This window comes from Brassica napus, chromosome C3 (assembly GCF_020379485.1).
Source record: "Brassica napus cultivar Da-Ae chromosome C3, Da-Ae, whole genome shotgun sequence".
Classification (NCBI taxonomy): domain Eukaryota; kingdom Viridiplantae; phylum Streptophyta; class Magnoliopsida; order Brassicales; family Brassicaceae; genus Brassica; species Brassica napus.
This window is the reverse complement of record NC_063446.1, coordinates 29164584-29170507: the sequence shown is the minus strand read 5'-3', so window position 1 is coordinate 29170507 and position 5924 is coordinate 29164584. Positions and strand designations below refer to the sequence as shown.

General features: G+C 43.7%; 1 non-coding gene across 1 annotated transcript; it reads left to right on the top strand.

Moving 5' to 3' along the window:
• The first annotated feature begins 5282 nt into the window (after positions 1–5282).
• Positions 5283–5389, top strand: LOC125584694. Its single transcript, XR_007321604.1, has one exon. It is a non-coding gene; the product is annotated as a small nucleolar RNA R71 (small nucleolar RNA).
• Positions 5390–5924: the final 535 nt, after the last annotated feature.

Sequence of the window (5924 nt, the reverse complement as noted above, 5' to 3'; positions counted from 1 at the left end):
TAATCACCCTTAATCTCCCTAACCCATGAATTCAAGAATGGATTACTCACTACTCTTCATGATTCCTCTTAAACCCATATTGGATTTCATATTAATCATGTAGAGAAATACAGATAATAGATATGAAAATAACAGAATTGCAATAACAAAATGATCAATTGATTCAAAGAGATGAACTTTCCAAGAGGTTTTTGGTGGTTTCTTTTTGATCAAAGATAATATGCCTCTAATGGCTTACAAAAGATACTTAAACTTAGGTTTAGAAAGGAAAACGTGCATAATGAAATGACCAAAAGGTCCTTGAGTAAACATGAAGTCGAGCAAACAAAAGGCGCGCAGCGACCTCCAGTAGTCGCTCCGAGAGGTCGCTCCAGGCTTCGGGAGCGACCTGGAGGGGTCGCTGCGAGACGTCGCTCTCGTGTCTCCGAGCGATGAAAACGCGAGCGACTTCTCCGCGTCGCTCTGGTAAGGTCGCTCTCATGCCTCCGAGCAACTTCTCTGCGTCGCTCTGGTAAGGTCGCTCTGGTGCATCCGAGGCGATAAAAACGCGAGCGACATCGGGGTGTCGCTCTGGCCAAGTCGCTCTGAAGGGGGTGTCACAACGACTTCACGGTGTCGCTCTGGTGAGGTCGCTCCCATGCACTGCTCATCCAATGATCACCTTTATCACCTCTTTTGCGCTCCAAATGCACCCAAATGTCTCCAAGAACTCCATGTGGTACTCCAATACCTGATAAAGACTCATGTATGCAAAAAACCTGAACATGGCTAAATCCTAGTCTATATGATCAAAATGCACATGGGTGAATGGATAAAACAATGGAAATATGCAAGATATCAACTCCCCCAAACTTGTTCTTTTACTTGTCCACAAGTGAACTTTCTAGAACTCATAGGGAGAGAGGGTTGGAGGTGGGAGCTCATAGCCAAAAGAAACACAACTAGCACTCAATTCAACATCTAATCCAACATGAGCACACTCTCTTATTACACTCTAGCTTCTCTAGGCCTATCTCAACTCCTTTTGCCCTTACACTCATCATCAAGCATCCACACATTCAAATCAACCAACCCTCACATTCATTAAGCATAAAACATCAGGTGAATTCTTGCAAATGGTCAATTGGTCCAAATCATTTGGTTGGGTAAAGGAAGGCTTTTTATTCAAGTGAGTCAAGAGGTTCAAGATATATGATCTTTAAGGTGGTTTACTCTCGAAACAAGTAGTCTTGACATTGCACATAATATATCTAAGAAAGGGACCAACTCATGCATACAATGCTCAATCTCCATTGTTCTACCATTTTCCCAAACATACAAGTTACACAATCACTTCCCAATGTCAAACCAAACTCACATCTCTCACCAAAAGAACCCAAGAACACTTTGCACATAAAACTATTTTTCTTTGAAATCTATAAATGATTTTTCTCAACTTCAAAACAATCTTAGCTCCTAACAACTTTGCTAGCCCTTTTTTTTTTTTTTTTTTTTCTTCTTTCTTCTTTTCTTATATTTTTCTTCTCATTTTTTTCGGGGGCCAAGACTTTTCATAAACTCGAGCTAGATGTTTATCTACTAATTCCAATAAGATTATCCATTTAAACACAAAGAGACTATTCTTTTCCTTCTAACTTTTCATGCTTCCAAATCATAATCATAATACTCACCCCCACCTATAGCTAGACAATAAAGTGCCTAATCTAGAAAGAATGAAGATCAAGCATTGTCGTCCCCAATACTCTCAACATTATGCACATGTAAGACTTTCCGAAAAATGCCTCACTCATCAAACAATGAAAGCTTAAAAGGAGGAAAGGGTTTTGGGAGTGGTGTACCACTCGAGTTTGTTAAAAAGATTGGCATAAAGGATGTGACAACTCAAGTATGTATATCCATGACTCAGTACACAAGGGACCATAAGCAAGAAGCATTAAGTTCGTTCAGTTCAAACAAGGTTGTAGTTGGTTTCAAAGATTGAGTTTCAGCAACTAATGAGATTCATGAAGAGTTTTCAAGGCTCGAAACATACAAGGTTTTTTTGAGAGACGCAATAGCTACTCGAGTGTGAGATAGTGTTCTTTACAAGGCATCTTAAATCATTGCTCCCAATGCAAGTGAATGCAACCTATATGCTCTAGACTCTCCTAAAAATGCAATTGTTGCAATCTATTTTTTTTTGTTTTAATGCAAAAAGGTATGTGTGCAAGACTCAATGCAAATTCATCAAAGCAAACATGATCAAATACTTGGTACCTCCCCCAAAATTAAGTTACACAGTCTCTGTGTTGTCAAGTAGAGGAAGATACCCACAAGAAAAAACTAATATGCAAAAATGAGATGGTATATACAAGGGGAAGTAATGAAGTACCTTCTACAGGTAGTGAGTAGGGGCAGATGCCCCAGCATTGTTGTCGTCAGGTGGGAACGTGGTGTAGTAACCACCTGGTGCTGAGCGGTAGCCTCCAAACCATGAACCCTGAACCGGTCGTGGAGCGACCTGAGGTAGTCGTTGTGGGACGTCGTTCCCGGCTTGTTTTTCGTGTCTCAAATCGACACAAACCCGAGCGACCTCGGGGTGTCGCTGTGGTGACCTCACTCTGGAGCTGGAGCGACTTCGTGTCGTCACTCTAGGAGGTCACTCCGAGAGTTTTTCGAGCCCCAAAACACCGTAAAGTCGAGCGACTTGTTATACTCGCTGTGGTGACGTCGCTCCTAGCTGGAGCGACCTTTCACCCTCGCTCCAGGTTCTCGCTCCCACGCCTGATCCAGGTTCTCTGTTCTGGCATACCTCATCTGAGCATCATTTAGGGTTTGGCTCGCGTAGTAGATCACATGGGTCTTGTCGTCTTTCTTCTGTCCAAAACAGCTCCCACAGCATAGTCACTAGCATCACACATGATCCAAAAGGGGAGATCCCAATCAGGTGGCTGGACAAATGGAGCACTGATGAGTTCACCTTTCAGCCTCTTGAAGGCTTCCTTGCACAACAGCCTGGTCAATGGTCTAGTGATCATGGAGAAGTCCTTGATGAATCTTATGTAGAACCCATCATGACCAAGAAAACCTCTGATGTCTTTCACTGTCTTCGGTGGGGGCAAACCAACCATAACGTCGATCTTAGCCTTATCCACCTCAATCCCCTTCTCTGAAATCTTGTGTCCCAGCACAATCCCTTCCTTAACCATGAAGTGACACTTCTCCTCATTCAGTACAAGGTTGGTGTCTTCACATCTCTGTACGACCCTTACACCATGGGGGAGGGGTTTAAGCTCCACTTTAGGCGACTTAAGCTCGCTTCAGTCGTCTTGTTGGGTGTCCTCTTGTTGAATGACTGAGGCTTCTTGATGAACCACTTGTGGCAGCTCCTCATACTGATCCTTACTACCAAATCATCTGTGTGAATCCAACATCATCCCATAGGCAGCACTCTCCAGGTTCTCAATCACTTCAGATTCTCTCTCTATCGTCAAAGCATGCTGTAGAGGGTCTTCTAGTGACAACTCTTCAAGGAGCTCATCAGCAAGGGCGTACATCTCTTCAATGTAGAAAACTTGCCCTTGAATTGTTGGTATCTTCATTACCTCTTTGATGTCAAAGTGAAGAGCATGCCCTTTACCCAAGTGGAGATCAATCTTGCCCTCTTTCACATTAACAATTGCTCCTGCTGTAGCTAAGAAAGGCCTTCCAAGGATTAAAGGATCTGTAGCTTCCTCACCCATCTCAAGCACCACAAAGTCTGTAGGGATCTCATAGTTTCCAACCATAACAGGGAGGTCCTCCAAGACACCCACAGGGTACTTCACTGAATGATCAGCCAATACCAGAGACAGTCTACACTTCTTGTACTGAGTGAAACCAAGCTTCTTAGCAACAGATAAAGGCATCAAGCTGACACTAGCTCCCAAATCACAGAGACATCTATCAAATACCATAGGTCCAAGAGCACAAGGTAATGTGAAGCATCCTGGATCTTCTAGCTTCTTTGGAACAACAAGCCTTTGGATGATGGCACTGCACTCATGAGTGAGAATCATCATGCCCTCCATCTCTTTCTTCTTTGCAGCTACAACATCTTTCAGGAACTTGCTATATTGAGGAATCAGTATGAAAGCATCAATGATGGGCATTGTGACTTGAACTTCACTCTTTTGCTTCTCAAATAGAGCTTTATACTTCTCTAGCAGCTGCCTCTTGAATCTACCAGGGAATGAAAGTTTGGGTTCATAGGGAGGAGTAACAAAAGAATTCTCACTTGCTGGAGCAACAACTTCACCATCTTTCACTGTTTTCTTCTCTTCCCCAACCTTTCCTTTACCTTTGGCTTCCACAATCTTCTCCAAGATTCATCATTGATTTTTTCATCAACAATCACCACTTCATCATCTATGTTGATGGCAACCCCCTCACCTTGTTTCTCAGCATCCTTGGTGAGAGCTCTCTGAGGTAACTTCTTACCACTCCTGAGGGTGATAGCTTTCATGGTCTCCTTGGGGTTTTGCTCAGATTTTCCAGGTAAAGAACCTTGTTGGCGATTTTGTTGAGTGTTCATGGCAGCAAACTGGTTCTCCAAGGTTCTGAACTTGTTGTTGAGCTCATTGTAGCTTCCATCAATCTTTGAGTGAAGGTTCTTCAACTCATAGCTAACAGGCTTCTCACTTCTTGTCTGAGACTCCAAGATTTGTTTCAGCAGGGCATCAGTGCTGCTGACTTGAGGAGTGGAGGTAGAAGGATTAGCTTGTTGTTGGGAAGAATGGTGTCCTTTGTTGTTGAAACCAGGAGGAGAGTTTTGTTGAGGCTGATAGCTGCCTTGTTGGTTGTTCCAAGGCTGATAACCACTCTGTTGGTTGTTAGAATATGATTTCTGTTGGTAGTTGTTGTACTGAAAGTTGGGCTCCTTTTTGTACCAGCTACCATTGTTGTTGATAAAACACAGCTCTTCTTGACCTTCCAAACTCTCAACCTCATGGAGAACAGGTGGTGTCTCTTGGCTTGGGTTACCAACAAAGTGCAGCTGCTCTTGGGTGGCTTTATCAACAATGAGGATGTCTATCTTATCCTGTAGAGCTTTCAACTTCTTCCTCGTCTGCTTGTCATCTGATCTACTGCCTCTGTCGTGGTCTCCACTGTAGACTGCATCACTCTTTACCATGTTGTCAACCAGCTCTTCTGCATCTTCCTCAGTTCTCCCCAAGAAGAACCCATTGCTAGATGTATCCAGTCTGGCCCTGTACTTAGGAAGAGCACCCCGGTAGAATGTGCTCAGCAAGCTTTCCTTAGAGAAGCCATGGTGTGGGCATTGAGCTTGGTAGCCCTTGAATCTCTCCCAGGCTTCACTGAATCCTTCCAAGTTCTTCTGTTGAAAGCTGGAAATCTCATTTCTCAACTTAGCAGTTCTTGAAGTAGAGAAAAAATTCTCCAAAAATGCTTTCTTGCAGTCATCCCAGGTGGTTATAGAGTCGTTGGGTAGAGACTTTTCCCACTGACATGCCTTATCCCCCAAAGAGAAAGGGAATAGCTTGAGCTTTAAGGCATCTTCGGACACACCATTGGTCTTTGACAACCCACAGTAGCTGTCGAACCTGTCCAAGTGATCAAATGGGTCCTCTAGATCCAAGCCATGATACTTGTTGTTCTCGATCACGTTGAGGAGTCCTGATTTGATTTCAAAGTTGTTGGCTGCTACAGCTAGTGCTCGGATTCCCAATCTATGACCATGAATGTTGGGGCGGTCATAAGTGCCAATGGGTCGAGCTGCTCGCTGTTGGTTTTGTGGAACGTTGTTAGCTCCATTGACGTCCGCATCATTTTGAGGTATGTCTCCCATATCAGTATCCAATCTCTGCAAGTGAGCATGCTGCTCTTCTTCTCTTCTCTTTCTAGCACACTCTCTCTCTAAAGCTCTGATGTCTGCAGCTCTTGGA